Genomic DNA, 18,688 nt, shown 5'->3' on the forward strand with positions numbered 1-18,688 from the left:
GCCTTGGCGAAATGTTAAGAGACCTTTTTTGTAGAGAATTAAGTTTCCTACTTTTTATCTTCTATGATATTTTTTGATCAGATGCGTAGTTCTCGAGATATATCAAGATATTTAAAAGTTCCGAAGCCGCACCAACATAATAGAGATACAGAATCACCGTGGCCCCTTTCTTTGAGATAACTCTGCACTATTGCGCGCTGCAAATGCCACTTCCAGCTTAGCTGTGCAGAGAAAGAACAACAAGAAGAAGAAATATCTCGAAATATGTCCGTCAGGCCCCTTCCCTTGAGATAAATCTGCAAATATCTCGGAAACGAAGCGAGCTATGGCAAAATGTTAAGAGACCTTTTTTGTAGAGAATTAAGTTTCCTACTTTTTATGTTCTATGATATTTTTCGATCAGAGGCGTAGTTCTCGAGCTATATCAAGATATTTAAAAGTTCCGAAGCCGCACCAACATAATAGAGATACAGAAACACCGTGGCCCCTTTCTTTGAGATAACTCTGCACGATTGCGAGCTGGAAATGCCACTTCCAGTTTAGCTGTGCAGAAGAAGAACAACAAGAAGAAGAAATATCTCGAAATATGTCCATCAGGACCCTTCCCTTGAGATAAATCTGCAAATATCTCGGAAACGAAGAGAGCTATGGCAAAATGTTAAGAGACCTTTTTTGTAGAGAATTAAGTTTCCTACTTTTCATGTTCTATGATATTTTTTGATCAGATGCGTAGTTCTCGAGATATATCAAGATATTTAAAAGTTCCGAAGCAGCACCAACATAATAGAGATACAGAAACACCGTGGCCCCTTTCTTTGAGATAACTCTGCACTATTGCGAGCTGTAAATGCCACTTCCAGCTTAGCTGTGCAGAAGAAGAACAACAAGAAGAAGAAATATCTCGAAATATGTCCGGCAGGCCCCTTCCCTTGAGATATATCTGCAAATATCTCGGAAACGAAGCGAGCTATGGCAATATGTTAAGATACCTTTTTTGTAGAGAATTATGTTTCCTACAATTTATGTTCTATGATATTTTTTGATCAGATGCGTAGTTCTCGAGATATATCAAGATATTTAAAAGTTCCGAAGCCGCACCAACATAATAGAGATACAGAAACACCGTGGCCCCTTTCTTTGAGATAACTCTGCACTATTGCGAGCTGCAAATGCCACTTCCAGCTTAGCTGTGCAGAGGAAGAACAACAAGAAGAAGAAATATCTCGAAATATGTCCGTCAGGCCAGTTCCTTTGAGCTGAATCTGTAAATATCTCGGAAACGAAGCGAGCTATGGCAAAATGTTAAGAGACGTTTTTTGTAGAGAATTATGTTTCCTACAATTTATGTTCTATGATATTTTTTGATCAGAAGCGTAGTTTTCGAGATATATCGAGATATTTAAAAGTTCCGAAGCCGCACCAACATAATAGAGATACAGAAACACCGTGGCCCCTTTCTTTGAGATAACTCTGCACTATTGCGACCTGCAAATGCCACTTCCAGTTTAGCTGTGCAGAAGAAGAACAACAAGAAGAAGAAATATCTCGAAATATGTCCGTCAGGTCCCTTCCCTTGAGATAAATCTGCAAATATCTCGGAAACGAAGCGAGCTATGGCAAAATGTTAAGAGACCTTTTTTGTAGAGAATAATGTTTCCTACAATTTACGTTCTATGATATTTTTTGATCAGAAGCGTAGTTTTCGAGATATATCGAGATATTTAAAAGTTCCGAAGCCGCACCAACATAATAGAGATACAGAAACACCGTGGCCCCTTTCTTTGAGATAACTCTGCACTATTGCGACCTGCAAATGCCACTTCCAGCTCAGCTGTGCAGAAGAAGAACAACAAGAAGAAGAAATATCTCGAAATATGTCCGTCAGGCCCCTTCCCTTGAGATAAATCTGCAAATATCTCGGAAACGAAGCGAGCTATGGCAAAATGTTAAGAGACCGTTTTTGTAGAGAATTAAGTTTCCTACTTTTTATGTTCTATGATATTTTTTGATCAGATGCGTGGTTCTCGAGATATATCAAGATATTTAAAAGTTCCGAAGCCGCACCAACATAATAGAGATACAGATACACCGTGGCCCCTTTCTTAGAGATAACTCTGCACTATTGCGAGCTGCAAATGCCACTTCCAGCTTAGCTGTGCAGAAGAAGAACAACAAGAAGAAGAAATATCTCGAAATATGTCCGTCAGGCCCCTTCCCTTGAAATAAATCTGCAAATATCTCGGAAACGAAGCGAGCTATGGCAAAATGTTAAGAGACCTTTTTTGTAGAGAATTAGGTTTCCTACTTTTTATGTTCTATGATATTTTTCGATCAGACGCGTAGTTCTCGAGATATATCGAGATATTTAAAAGTTCCGAAGCCGCACCAACATAATAGAGATACAGAAACACCGTGGCCCCTTTCTTTGAGATAACTCTGCACTATTGCGAGCTGCAAATGCCACTTCCAGCTTAGCTGTGCAGAGGAAGAACAACAAGAAGAAGAAGTATCTCGAAATATGTCCGTCAGGCCCGTTCCTTTGAGCTGAATCTGCAAATATCTCGGAAACGAAGCGAGCTATGGCAAAATGTTAAGAGACCTTTTTTGTAGAGAATTAAGTTTCCTACTTTTCATGTTCTACGATATTTTTTGATCAGATGCGTAGTTCTCGAGATATATCAAGATATTTAAAAGTTCCGAAGCAGCACCAACATAATAGAGATACAGAAACACCGTGGCCCCTTTCTTTGAGATAACTCTGCACTATTGCGAGCTGTAAATGCCACTTCCAGCTTAGCTGTGCAGAAGAAGAACAACAAGAAGAAGAAATATCTCGAAATATGTCCGTCAGGCCCCTTCCCTTGAAATAAATCTGCAAATATCTCGGAAACGAAGCGAGCTATGGCAAAATGTTAAGAGACCTTTTTTGTAGAGAATTAGGTTTCCTACTTTTTATGTTCTATGATATTTTTCGATCAGACGCGTAGTTCTCGAGATATATCGAGATATTTAAAAGTTCCGAAGCCGCACCAACATAATAGAGATACAGAAACACCGTGGCCCCTTTCTTTGAGATAACTCTGCACTATTGCGAGCTGCAAATGCCACTTCCAGCTTAGCTGTGCAGAGGAAGAACAACAAGAAGAAGAAGTATCTCGAAATATGTCCGTCAGGCCCGTTCCTTTGAGCTGAATCTGCAAATATCTCGGAAACGAAGCGAGCTATGGCAAAATGTTAAGAGACCTTTTTTGTAGAGAATTAAGTTTCCTACTTTTTATGTTCTATGATATTTTTTGATCAGAGGCGTAGTTCTCGAGATATATCAAGATATTTAAAAGTTCCGAAGCCGCACCAACATAATAGAGATACAGAAACACCGTGGCCCCTTTCTTTGAGATAACTCTGCACGATTGCGAGCTGGAAATGCCACTTCCAGTTTAGCTGTGCAGAAGAAGAACAACAAGAAGAAGAAATATCTCGAAATATGTCCGTCAGGCCAGTTCCTTTGAGCTGAATCTGCAAATATCTCGGAAACGAAGCGAGCTATGGCAAAATGTTAAGAGAAGTTTTTTGTAGAGAATTATGTTTCCTACAATTTATGTTCTATGATATTTTTTGATCAGAAGCGTAGTTTTCGAGATATATCGAGATATTTAAAAGTTCCGAAGCCGCACCAACATAATAGGGATACAGAAACACCGTGGCCCCTTTCTTTGAGATAACTCTGCACTAGTGCGAGCCGCAAATGCCACTTCCAGCTTAGCTGTGCAGAAGAAGAACAACAAGAAGAAGAAATATCTCGAAATATGTCCGTCAGGCGCCTTCCCTTGAGATAAATCTGCAAATATCTCGGAAACGAAGCGAGCTATGGCAAAATGTTAAGAGACCTTTTTTGTAGAAAATTAGGTTTCCTACTTTTTATGTTCTATGATATTTTTTGATCAGATGCGTAGTTCTCGAGATATATCAAGGTATTTAAAAGTTCCGAAGCCGCACCAACATAATAGAGATACAGAAACACCGTGGCCCCTTTCTTTGAGATAACTCTGCACTATTGCGAGCTGCAAATGCCACTTCCAGCTTAGCTGTGCAGAAGAAGAACAACAAGGAGAAGAAGTATCTCGAAATATGTCCGTCAGGCCCCTTCCCTTGAGATAAATCTGCAAATATCTCGGAAACGAAGCGAGCTATGGCAAAATGTTAAGAGACCTTTTTTGTAGAGAATTAAGTTTCCTACTTTTTATGTTCTATGATATTTTTTGATCAGATGCGTAGTTCTCGAGATATATCAAGATATTTAAAAGTTCCGAAGCCGCACCAACATAATAGAGATACAGAAACACCGTGGCCCCTTTCTTTGAGATAACTCTGCACTATTGCGAGCTGTAACTGCCACTTCCAGCTTAGCTGTGCAGAAGAAGAACAACAAGAAGAAGAAATATCTCGAAATATGTCCGTCAGGCCCCTTCCCTTGTGATAAATCTGCAAATATCTCGGAAACGAAGCGAGCTATGGCAAAATGTTAAGAGACCTTTTTTGTAGAGAATTAAGTTTCCTACTTTTTATGTTCTATGATATTTTTTGATCAGATGCGTAGTTCTCGAGATATATCGAGATATTTAAAAGTTCCGAAGCCGCACCAACATAATAGAGATACAGAAACACCGTGGCCCCTTTCTTTGAGATAACTCTGCACTATTGCGACCTGCAAATGCCACTTCCAGCTCAGCTGTGCAGAAGAAGAACAACAAGAAGAAGAAATATCTCGAAATATGTCCGTCAGGCCCCTGCCCTTGAGATATATCTGCAAATATCTCGGAAACGAAGCGAGCTATGGCAAAATGTTAAGAGACCTTTTTTGTAGAGAATTAAGTTTCCCACTTTTTATGTTCTATGATATTTTTCGATCAGAGGCGTAGTTCTCGAGATATATCAAGATATTTAAAAGTTCCGAAGCCGCACCAACATAATAGAGATACAGAAACACCGTTACCCCTTTCTTTGAGATAACTCTGCACGATTGCGAGCTGGAAATGCCACTTCCAGTTTAGCTGTGCAGAAGAAGAACAACAAGAAGAAGAAATATCTCGAAATATGTCCATCAGGACCCTTCCCTTGAGATAAACCTGCAAATATCTCGGAAACGAAGCGAGCTATGGCAAAATGTTAAGAGACCTTTTTTGTAGAGAATTATGTTTCCTACAATTTATGTTCTATGATATTTTTTGATCAGAAGCGTAGTTTTCGAGATATATCGAGATATGTAAAAGTTCCGAAGCCGCACCAACATAATAGAGATACAGAAACACCGTGGCCCCTTTCTTTGGGATAACTCTGCACTATTGCGAGCTGCAAATGCCACTTCCAGCTTAGCTGTGCAGAAGAAGAACAACAAGAAGAAGAAATATCTCGAAATATGTCCGTCAGGCCGCTTCCCTTGAGATAAATCTGCAAATATCTCGGAAACGAAGCGAGCTATGGCAAAATGTTAAGAGACCTTTTTTGTAGAGAATTATGTTTCCTACAATTTATCTTCTATGATATTTTTTGATCAGATGCGTAGTTCTCGAGATATATTAAGATATTTAAAAGTTCCGAAGCCGCACCAACATAATAGAGATACAGAAACACCGTGGCCCCTTTCTTTGAGATAACTCTGCACTATTGCGAGCTGCAAATGCCACTTCCAGCTTAGCTGTGCAGAAGAAGAACAACAAGGAGAAGAAGTATCTCGAAATATGTCCGTCAGGCCCCTTCCCTTGAGATAAATCTGCAAATATCTCGGAAACGAAGCGAGCTATGGCAAAATGTTAAGAGACCTTTTTTGTAGAGAATTAAGTTTCCTACTTTTTATGTTCTATGATATTTTTTGATCAGATGCGTAGTTCTCGAGATATATCAAGATATTTAAAAGTTCCGAAGCCGCACCAACATAATAGAGATACAGAAACACCGTGGCCCCTTTCTTTGAGATAACTCTGCACTATTGCGAGCTGTAACTGCCACTTCCAGCTTAGCTGTGCAGAAGAAGAACAACAAGAAGAAGAAATATCTCGAAATATGTCCGTCAGGCCCCTTCCCTTGTGATAAATCTGCAAATATCTCGGAAACGAAGCGAGCTATGGCAAAATGTTAAGAGACCTTTTTTGTAGAGAATTAAGTTTCCTACTTTTTATGTTCTATGATATTTTTTGATCAGATGCGTAGTTCTCGAGATATATCGAGATATTTAAAAGTTCCGAAGCCGCACCAACATAATAGAGATACAGAAACACCGTGGCCCCTTTCTTTGAGATAACTCTGCACTATTGCGACCTGCAAATGCCACTTCCAGCTCAGCTGTGCAGAAGAAGAACAACAAGAAGAAGAAATATCTCGAAATATGTCCGTCAGGCCCCTGCCCTTGAGATATATCTGCAAATATCTCGGAAACGAAGCGAGCTATGGCAAAATGTTAAGAGACCTTTTTTGTAGAGAATTAAGTTTCCCACTTTTTATGTTCTATGATATTTTTCGATCAGAGGCGTAGTTCTCGAGATATATCAAGATATTTAAAAGTTCCGAAGCCGCACCAACATAATAGAGATACAGAAACACCGTTACCCCTTTCTTTGAGATAACTCTGCACGATTGCGAGCTGGAAATGCCACTTCCAGTTTAGCTGTGCAGAAGAAGAACAACAAGAAGAAGAAATATCTCGAAATATGTCCATCAGGACCCTTCCCTTGAGATAAACCTGCAAATATCTCGGAAACGAAGCGAGCTATGGCAAAATGTTAAGAGACCTTTTTTGTAGAGAATTATGTTTCCTACAATTTATGTTCTATGATATTTTTTGATCAGAAGCGTAGTTTTCGAGATATATCGAGATATGTAAAAGTTCCGAAGCCGCACCAACATAATAGAGATACAGAAACACCGTGGCCCCTTTCTTTGGGATAACTCTGCACTGTTGCGAGCTGCAAATGCCACTTCCAGCTTAGCTGTGCAGAAGAAGAACAACAAGAAGAAGAAATATCTCGAAATATGTCCGTCAGGCCGCTTCCCTTGAGATAAATCTGCAAATATCTCGGAAACGAAGCGAGCTATGGCAAAATGTTAAGAGACCTTTTTTGTAGAGAATTATGTTTCCTACAATTTATCTTCTATGATATTTTTTGATCAGATGCGTAGTTCTCGAGATATATTAAGATATTTAAAAGTTCCGAAGCCGCACCAACATAATAGAGATACAGAAACACCGTGGCCCCTTTCTTTGAGATAACTCTGCACTATTGCGAGCTGCAAATGCCACTTCCAGCTTAGCTGTGCAGAAGAAGAACAACAAGAAGAAGAAGTATCTCGAAATATGTCCGTCAGGCCCCTTCCCTTGAGATAAATCTGCAAATATCTCGGAAACGAAGCGAGCTATGGCAAAATGTTAAGAGACCTTTTTTGTAGAGAATTAAGTTTCCTACTTTTTATGTTCTATGATATTTTTTGATCAGATGCGTAGTTCTCGAGATATATCAAGATATTTAAAAGTTCCGAAGCCGCACCAACATAATAGAGATACAGAAACACCGTGGCCCCGTTCTTTGAGATAACTCTGCACTATTGCGAGCTGTAAATGCCACTTCCAGCTTAGCTGTGCAGAAGAAGAACAACAAGAAGAAGAAATATCTCGATATATGTCCGTCAGGCCCCTGCCCTTGAGATATATCTGCAAATATCTCGGAAACGAAGCGAGCTATGGCAAAATGTTAAGAGACCTTTTTTGTAGAGAATTATGTTTCCTACAATTTATGTTCTATGATATTTTTTGATCAGAAGCGTAGTTTTCGAGATATATCGAGATATTTAAAGGTTCCGAAGCCGCACCAACATAATAGAGATACAGAAACACCGTGGCCCCTTTCTTTGAGATAACTCTGCACTAGTGCGAGCCGCAAATGCCACTTACAGCTTAGCTGTGCAGAAGAAGAACAACGAGAAGAAGAAATATCTCGAAATATGTCCGTCAGGCCCCTTCCCTTGAGATAAATCTGCAAATATCTCGGAAACGAAGCGAGCTATGGCAAAATGTTAAGAGACCTTTTTTGTAGAGAATTAAGTTTCCTACATTTTATGTTCTATGATATTTTTTGATCAGATGCGTAGTTCTCGAGATATATCAAGATATTTAAAAGTTCCGAAGCCGCACCAACATAATAGAGATACAGAAACACCGTGGCTCCTTTCTTTGAGATAACTCTGCACTATTGCGAGCTGGAAATGCCACTTCCAGTTTAGCTGTGCAGAAGAAGAACAACAAGAAGAAGAAATATCTCGAAATATGTCCGTCAGGCCAGTTCCTTTGAGCTGAATCTGCAAATATCTCGGAAACGAAGCGAGCTATGGCAAAATGTTAAGAGACCTTTTTTGTAGAGAATTAAGTTTCCTACTTTTTATGTTCTATGATATTTTTTGATCAGAGGCGTAGTTCTCGAGATATATCAAGATATTTAAAAGTTCCGAAGCCGCACCAACATAATAGAGATACAGAAACACCGTGGCCCCTTTCTTTGAGATAACTCTGCACGATTGCGAGCTGGAAATGCCACTTCCAGTTTAGCTGTGCAGAAGAAGAACAACAAGAAGAAGAAATATCTCGAAATATGTCCGTCAGGCCAGTTCCTTTGAGCTGAATCTGCAAATATCTCGGAAACGAAGCGAGCTATGGCAAAATGTTAAGAGACGTTTTTTGTAGAGAATTATGTTTCCTACAATTTATGTTCTATGATATTTTTTGATCAGAAGCGTAGTTTTCGAGATATATCGAGATATTTAAAAGTTCCGAAGCCGCACCAACATAATAGGGATACAGAAACACCGTGGCCCCTTTCTTTGAGATAACTCTGCACTAGTGCGAGCCGCAAATGCCACTTCCAGCTTAGCTGTGCAGAAGAAGAACAACAAGAAGAAGAAATATCTCGAAATATGTCCGTCAGGCGCCTTCCCTTGAGATAAATCTGCAAATATCTCGGAAACGAAGCGAGCTATGGCAAAATGTTAAGAGACCTTTTTTGTAGAAAATTAGGTTTCCTACTTTTTATGTTCTATGATATTTTTTGATCAGATGCGTAGTTCTCGAGATATATCAAGATATTTAAAAGTTCCGAAGCCGCACCAACATAATAGAGATACAGAAACACCGTGGCCCCTTTCTTTGAGATAACTCTGCACTATTGCGAGCTGTAAATGCCACTTCCAGCTTAGCTGTGCAGAAGAAGAACAACAAGAAGAAGAAATATCTCGAAATATGTCCGTCAGGCCCCTTCCGTTGAGATAAATCTGCAAATATCTCGGAAACGAAGCGAGCTATGGCAAAATGTTAAGAGACCTTTTTTGTAGAGAATTAAGTTTCCTACATTTTATGTTCTCTGATATTTTTTGATCAGATGCGTAGTTCTCGAGATATATTAAGATATTTAAAAGTTCCGAAGCCGCACCAACATAATAGAGATACAGAAACACCGTGGCCCCTTTCTTTGAGATAACTCTGCACTATTGCGAGCTGCAAATGCCACTTCCAGCTTAGCTGTGCAGAAGAAGAACAACAAGGAGAAGAAGTATCTCGAAATATGTCCGTCAGGCCCCTTCCCTTGAGATAAATCTGCAAATATCTCGGAAACGAAGCGAGCTATGGCAAAATGTTAAGAGACCTTTTTTGTAGAGAATTAAGTTTCCTACTTTTTATGTTCTATGATATTTTTTGATCAGATGCGTAGTTCTCGAGATATATCAAGATATTTAAAAGTTCCGAAGCCGCACCAACATAATAGAGATACAGAAACACCGTGGCCCCTTTCTTTGAGATAACTCTGCACTATTGCGAGCTGTAACTGCCACTTCCAGCTTAGCTGTGCAGAAGAAGAACAACAAGAAGAAGAAATATCTCGAAATATGTCCGTCAGGCCCCTTCCCTTGTGATAAATCTGCAAATATCTCGGAAACGAAGCGAGCTATGGCAAAATGTTAAGAGACCTTTTTTGTAGAGAATTAAGTTTCCTACTTTTTATGTTCTATGATATTTTTTGATCAGATGCGTAGTTCTCGAGATATATCGAGATATTTAAAAGTTCCGAAGCCGCACCAACATAATAGAGATACAGAAACACCGTGGCCCCTTTCTTTGAGATAACTCTGCACTATTGCGACCTGCAAATGCCACTTCCAGCTCAGCTGTGCAGAAGAAGAACAACAAGAAGAAGAAATATCTCGAAATATGTCCGTCAGGCCCCTGTCCTTGAGATATATCTGCAAATATCTCGGAAACGAAGCGAGCTATGGCAAAATGTTAAGAGACCTTTTTTGTAGAGAATTAAGTTTCCCACTTTTTATGTCCTATGATATTTTTCGATCAGAGGCGTAGTTCTCGAGATATATCAAGATATTTAAAAGTTCCGAAGCCGCACCAACATAATAGAGATACAGAAACACCGTTACCCCTTTCTTTGAGATAACTCTGCACGATTGCGAGCTGGAAATGCCACTTCCAGTTTAGCTGTGCAGAAGAAGAACAACAAGAAGAAGAAATATCTCGAAATATGTCCATCAGGACCCTTCCCTTGAGATAAACCTGCAAATATCTCGGAAACGAAGCGAGCTATGGCAAAATGTTAAGAGACCTTTTTTGTAGAGAATTATGTTTCCTACAATTTATGTTCTATGATATTTTTTGATCAGAAGCGTAGTTTTCGAGATATATCGAGATATGTAAAAGTTCCGAAGCCGCACCAACATAATAGAGATACAGAAACACCGTGGCCCCTTTCTTTGGGATAACTCTGCACTATTGCGAGCTGCAAATGCCACTTCCAGCTTAGCTGTGCAGAAGAAGAACAACAAGAAGAAGAAATATCTCGAAATATGTCCGTCAGGCCGCTTCCCTTGAGATAAATCTGCAAATATCTCGGAAACGAAGCGAGCTATGGCAAAATGTTAAGAGACCTTTTTTGTAGAGAATTATGTTTCCTACAATTTATCTTCTATGATATTTTTTGATCAGATGCGTAGTTCTCGAGATATATTAAGATATTTAAAAGTTCCGAAGCCGCACCAACATAATAGAGATACAGAAACACCGTGGCCCCTTTCTTTGAGATAACTCTGCACTATTGCGAGCTGCAAATGCCACTTCCAGCTTAGCTGTGCAGAAGAAGAACAACAAGAAGAAGAAGTATCTCGAAATATGTCCGTCAGGCCCCTTCCCTTGAGATAAATCTGCAAATATCTCGGAAACGAAGCGAGCTATGGCAAAATGTTAAGAGACCTTTTTTGTAGAGAATTAAGTTTCCTACTTTTTATGTTCTATGATATTTTTTGATCAGATGCGTAGTTCTCGAGATATATCAAGATATTTAAAAGTTCCGAAGCCGCACCAACATAATAGAGATACAGAAACACCGTGGCCCCGTTCTTTGAGATAACTCTGCACTATTGCGAGCTGTAAATGCCACTTCCAGCTTAGCTGTGCAGAAGAAGAACAACAAGAAGAAGAAATATCTCGATATATGTCCGTCAGGCCCCTGCCCTTGAGATATATCTGCAAATATCTCGGAAACGAAGCGAGCTATGGCAAAATGTTAAGAGACCTTTTTTGTAGAGAATTATGCTTCCTACAATTTATGTTCTATGATATTTTTTGATCAGAAGCGTAGTTTTCGAGATATATCGAGATATTTAAAGGTTCCGAAGCCGCACCAACATAATAGAGATACAGAAACACCGTGGCCCCTTTCTTTGAGATAACTCTGCACTAGTGCGAGCCGCAAATGCCACTTACAGCTTAGCTGTGCAGAAGAAGAACAACGAGAAGAAGAAATATCTCGAAATATGTCCGTCAGGCCCCTTCCCTTGAGATAAATCTGCAAATATCTCGGAAACGAAGCGAGCTATGGCAAAATGTAGAGAGAGCTTTTTTGTAGAGAATTAAGTTTCCTACATTTTATGTTCTATGATATTTTTTGATCAGATGCGTAGTTCTCGAGATATATCAAGATATTTAAAAGTTCCGAAGCCGCACCAACATAATAGAGATACAGAAACACCGTGGCTCCTTTCTTTGAGATAACTCTGCACTATTGCGAGCTGGAAATGCCACTTCCAGTTTAGCTGTGCAGAAGAAGAACAACAAGAAGAAGAAATATCTCGAAATATGTCCGTCAGGCCCCTTCCCTTGAGATAAATCTGCAAATATCTCGGAAACGAAGCGAGCTATGGCAAAATGTTAAGAGACCTTTTTTGTAGAGAATTAAGTTTCCTACTTTTTATGTTCTATGATATTTTTTGATCAGATGCGTAGTTCTCGAGATATATCAAGATATTTAAAAGTTCCGAAGCCGCACCAACATAATAGAGATACAGAAACACCGTGGCCCCGTTCTTTGAGATAACTCTGCACTATTGCGAGCTGTAAATGCCACTTCCAGCTTAGCTGTGCAGAAGAAGAACAACAAGAAGAAGAAATATCTCGATATATGTCCGTCAGGCCCCTGCCCTTGGGATATATCTGCAAATATCTCGGAAACGAAGCGAGCTATGGCAAAATGTTAAGAGACCTTTTTTGTAGAGAATTATGTTTCCTACAATTTATGTTCTATGATATTTTTTGATCAGAAGCGTAGTTTTCGAGATATATCGAGATATTTAAAGGTTCCGAAGCCGCACCAACATAATAGAGATACAGAAACACCGTGGCCCCTTTCTTTGAGATAACTCTGCACTAGTGCGAGCCGCAAATGCCACTTACAGCTTAGCTGTGCAGAAGAAGAACAACGAGAAGAAGAAATATCTCGAAATATGTCCGTCAGGCCCCTTCCCTTGAGATAAATCTGCAAATATCTCGGAAACGAAGCGAGCTATGGCAAAATGTTAAGAGACCTTTTTTGTAGAGAATTAAGTTTCCTACATTTTATGTTCTATGATATTTTTTGATCAGATGCGTAGTTCTCGAGATATATCAAGATATTTAAAAGTTCCGAAGCCGCACCAACATAATAGAGATACAGAAACACCGTGGCTCCTTTCTTTGAGATAACTCTGCACTATTGCGAGCTGGAAATGCCACTTCCAGTTTAGCTGTGCAGAAGAAGAACAACAAGAAGAAGAAATATCTCGAAATATGTCCGTCAGGCCCCTGCCCTTGAGATATATCTGCAAATATCTCGGAAACGAAGCGAGCTATGGCAAAATGTTAAGAGACCTTTTTTGTAGAGAATTAAGTTTCCTACTTTTTATGTTCTATGATATTTTTTGATCAGATGCGTAGTTCTCGAGATATATCAAGATATTTAAAAGTTCCGAAGCCGCACCAACATAATAGAGATACAGAAACACCGTGGCCCCTTTCTTTGAGATAACTCTGCACTATTGCGAGCTGTAAATGCCACTTCCAGCTTAGCTGTGCAGAAGAAGAACAACAAGAAGAAGAAATATCTCGATATATGTCCGTCAGGCCCCTGCCCTTGAGATATATCTGCAAATATCTCGGAAACGAAGCGAGCTATGGCAAAATGTTAAGAGACCTTTTTTGTAGAGAATTATGCTTCCTACAATTTATGTTCTATGATATTTTTTGATCAGAAGCGTAGTTTTCGAGATATATCGAGATATTTAAAGGTTCCGAAGCCGCACCAACATAATAGAGATACAGAAACACCGTGGCCCCTTTCTTTGAGATAACTCTGCACTAGTGCGAGCCGCAAATGCCACTTACAGCTTAGCTGTGCAGAAGAAGAACAACGAGAAGAAGAAATATCTCGAAATATGTCCGTCAGGCCCCTTCCCTTGAGATAAATCTGCAAATATCTCGGAAACGAAGCGAGCTATGGCAAAATGTTGAGAGACCTTTTTTGTAGAGAATTAAGTTTCCTACATTTTATGTTCTATGATATTTTTTGATCAGATGCGTAGTTCTCGAGATATATCAAGATATTTAAAAGTTCCGAAGCCGCACCAACATAATAGAGATACAGAAACACCGTGGCTCCTTTCTTTGAGATAACTCTGCACTATTGCGAGCTGGAAATGCCACTTCCAGGTTAGCTGTGCAGAAGAAGAACAACAAGAAGAAGAAATATCTCGAAATATGTCCGTCAGGCCCCTTCCCTTGAGATAAATCTGCAAATATCTCGGAAACGAAGCGAGCTATGGCAAAATGTTAAGAGACCTTTTTTGTAGAGAATTAAGTTTCCTACTTTTTATGTTCTATGATATTTTTTGATCAGATGCGTAGTTCTCGAGATATATCAAGATATTTAAAAGTTCCGAAGCCGCACCAACATAATAGAGATACAGAAACACCGTGGCCCCGTTCTTTGAGATAACTCTGCACTATTGCGAGCTGTAAATGCCACTTCCAGCTTAGCTGTGCAGAAGAAGAACAACAAGAAGAAGAAATATCTCGATATATGTCCGTCAGGCCCCTGCCCTTGAGATATATCTGCAAATATCTCGGAAACGAAGCGAGCTATGGCAAAATGTTAAGAGACCTTTTTTGTAGAGAATTATGTTTCCTACAATTTATGTTCTATGATATTTTTTGATCAGAAGCGTAGTTTTCGAGATATATCGAGATATTTAAAGGTTCCGAAGCCGCACCAACATAATAGAGATACAGAAACACCGTGGCCCCTTTCTTTGAGATAACTCTGCACTAGTGCGAGCCGCAAATGCCACTTACAGCTTAGCTGTGCAGAAGAAGAACAACGAGAAGAAGAAATATCTCGAAATATGTCCGTCAGGCCCCTTCCCTTGAGATAAATCTGCAAATATCTCGGAAACGAAGCGAGCTATGGCAAAATGTTAAGAGACCTTTTTTGTAGAGAATTAAGTTTCCTACATTTTATGTTCTATGATATTTTTTGATCAGATGCGTAGTTCTCGAGATATATCAAGATATTTAAAAGTTCCGAAGCCGCACCAACATAATAGAGATACAGAAACACCGTGGCTCCTTTCTTTGAGATAACTCTGCACTATTGCGAGCTGGAAATGCCACTTCCAGTTTAGCTGTGCAGAAGAAGAACAACAAGAAGAAGAAATATCTCGAAATATGTCCGTCAGGCCCCTGCCCTTGAGATATATCTGCAAATATCTCGGAAACGAAGCGAGCTATGGCAAAATGTTAAGAGACCTTTTTTGTAGAGAATTAAGTTTCCTACTTTTTATGTTCTATGATATTTTTTGATCAGATGCGTAGTTCTCGAGATATATCAAGATATTTAAAAGTTCCGAAGCCGCACCAACATAATAGAGATACAGAAACACCGTGGCCCCTTTCTTTGAGATAACTCTGCACTATTGCGAGCTGTAAATGCCACTTCCAGCTTAGCTGTGCAGAAGAAGAACAACAAGAAGAAGAAATATCTCGATATATGTCCGTCAGGCCCCTGCCCTTGAGATATATCTGCAAATATCTCGGAAACGAAGCGAGCTATGGCAAAATGTTAAGAGACCTTTTTTGTAGAGAATTAAGTTTCCTACATTTTATGTTCTCTGATATTTTTTGATCAGATGCGTAGTTCTCGAGATATATTAAGATATTTAAAAGTTCCGAAGCCGCACCAACATAATAGAGATACAGAAACACCGTGGCCCCTTTCTTTGAGATAACTCTGCACTATTGCGAGCTGCAAATGCCACTTCCAGCTTAGCTGTGCAGAAGAAGAACAACAAGAAGAAGAAGTATCTCGAAATATGTCCGTCAGGCCCCTTCCCTTGAGATAAATCTGCAAATATCTCGGAAACGAAGCGAGCTATGGCAAAATGTTATGAGACCTTTTTTGTAGAGAATTAAGTTTCCTACTTTTTATGTTCTATGATATTTTTTGATCAGATGCGTAGTTCTCGAGATATATCAAGATATTTAAAAGTTCCGAAGCCACACCAACATAATAGAGACACAGAAACACCGTGGCCCCTTTCTTTGAGATAACTCTGCACTATTGCGAGCTGTAAATCCCACTTCCAGCTTAGCTGTGCAGAAGAAGAACAACAAGAAGAAGAAATATCTCGAAATATGTCCGTCAGGCCCTTTCCCTTGTGATAAATCTGCAAATATCTCGGAAACGAAGCGAGCTATGGCAAAATGTTAAGAGACCTTTTTTGTAGAGAATTAAGTTTCCTACTTTTTATGTTCTATGATATTTTTTGATCAGATGCGTAGTTCTCGAGATATATCGAGATATTTAAAAGTTCCGAAGCCGCACCAACATAATAGAGATACAGAAACACCGTGGCCCCTTTCTTTGAGATAACTCTGCACTATTGCGACCTACAAATGCCACTTCCAGCTCAGCTGTGCAGAAGAAGAACAACAAGAAGAAGAAATATCTCGAAATATGTCCGTCAGGCCCCTGCCCTTGAGATATATCTGCAAATATCTCGGAAACGAAGCGAGCTATGGCAAAATGTTAAGAGACCTTTTTTGTAGAGAATTAAGTTTCCCACTTTTTATGTTCTATGATATTTTTCGATCAGAGGCGTAGTTCTCGAGATATATCAAGATATTTAAAAGTTCCGAAGCCGCACCAACATAATAGAGATACAGAAACACCGTTGCCCCTTTCTTTGAGATAACTCTGCACGATTGCGAGCTGGAAATGCCACTTCCAGTTTAGCTGTGCAGAAGAAGAACAACAAGAAGAAGAAATATCTCGAAATATGTCCATCAGGACCCTTCCCTTGAGATAAACCTGCAAATATCTCGGAAACGAAGCGAGCTATGGCAAAATGTTAAGAGACCTTTTTTGTAGAGAATTATGTTTCCTACAATTTATGTTCTATGATATTTTTTGATCAGAAGCGTAGTTTTCGAGATATATCGAGATATGTAAAAGTTCCGAAGCCGCACCAACATAATAGAGATACAGAAACACCGTGGCCCCTTTCTTTGGGATAACTCTGCACTATTGCGAGCTGCAAATGCCACTTCCAGCTTAGCTGTGCAGAAGAAGAACAACAAGAAGAAGAAGTATCTCGAAATATGTCCGTCAGGCCCCTTCCCTTGAGATAAATCTGCAAATATCTCGGAAACGAAGCGAGCTATTGCAAAACGTTAAGAGACCTTTTTTGTAGAGAATTAAGTTTCCTACTTTTTATGTTCTATGATATTTTTTGATCAGATGCGTAGTTCTCGAGATATATCAAGATATTTAAAAGTTCCGAAGCCGCACCAACATAATAGAGATACAGAAACACCGTGGCCCCTTTCTTTGAGATAACTCTGCACTATTGCGAGCTGTAAATGCCACTTCCAGCTTAGCTGTGCAGAAGAAGAACAACAAGAAGAAGAAATATCTCGATATATGTCCGTCAGGCCCCTGCCCTTGAGATATATCTGCAAATATCTCGGAAACGAAGCGAGCTATGGCAAAATGTTAAGAGACCTTTTTTGTAGAGAATTATGTTTCCTACAATTTATGTTCTATGATATTTTTTGATCAGAAGCGTAGTTTTCGAGATATATCGAGATATTTAAAGGTTCCGAAGCCGCACCAACATAATAGAGATACAGAAACACCGTGGCCCCTTTCTTTGAGATAACTCTGCACTATTGCGAGCTGTAAATGCCACTTCCAGCTTAGCTGTGCAGAAGAAGAACAACAAGAAGAAGAAATATCTCGATATATGTCCGTCAGGCCCCTGCCCTTGAGATATATCTGCAAATATCTCGGAAACGAAGCGAGCTATGGCAAAATGTTAAGAGACCTTTTTTGTAGAGAATTAAGTTTCCCACTTTTTATGTTCTATGATATTTTTCGATCAGAGGCGTAGTTCTCGAGATATATCAAGATATTTAAAAGTTCCGAAGCCGCACCAACATAATAGAGATACAGAAACACCGTGGCCCCTTTCTTTGAGATAACTCTGCACGATTGCGAGCTGGAAATGCCACTTCCAGTTTAGCTGTGCAGAAGAAGAACAACAAGAAGAAGAAATATCTCGAAATATGTCCGTCAGGCCAGTTCCTTTGAGCTGAATCTGCAAATATCTCGGAAACGAAGCGAGCTATGGCAAAATGTTAAGAGACGTTTTTTGTAGAGAATTATGTTCCCTACAATTTATGTTCTCTGATATTTTTTGATCAGAAGCGTAGTTTTCGAGATATATCGAGATATTTAAAAGTTCCGAAGCCGCACCAACATAATAGGGATACAGAAACACCGTGGCCCCTTTCTTTGAGATAACTCTGCACTAGTGCGAGCCGCAAATGCCACTTCCAGCTTAGCTGTGCAGAAGAAGAACAACAAGAGGAAGAAATATCTCGAAATATGTCCGTCAGGCGCCTTCCCTTGAGATAAGTCTGCAAATATCTCGGAAACGAAGCGAGCTATGGCAAAATGTTAAGAGACCTTTTTTGTAGAAAATTAGGTTTCCTACTTTTTATGTTCTATGATATTTTTTGATCAGATGCGTAGTTCTCGAGATATATCAAGATATTTAAAAGTTCCGAAGCCGCACCAACATAATAGAGATACAGAAACACCGTGGCCCCTTTCTTTGAGATAACTCTGCACGATTGCGAGCTGGAAATGCCACTTCCAGTTTAGCTGTGCAGAAGAAGAACAACAAGAAGAAGAAATATCTCGAAATATGTCCGTCAGGCCAGTTCCTTTGAGCTGAATCTGCAAATATCTCGGAAACGAAGCGAGCTATGGCAAAA

Source organism: Osmia lignaria, unplaced genomic scaffold (assembly GCF_051020975.1).
Source record: "Osmia lignaria lignaria isolate PbOS001 unplaced genomic scaffold, iyOsmLign1 scaffold0005, whole genome shotgun sequence".
NCBI classification, from domain to species: domain Eukaryota; kingdom Metazoa; phylum Arthropoda; class Insecta; order Hymenoptera; family Megachilidae; genus Osmia; species Osmia lignaria.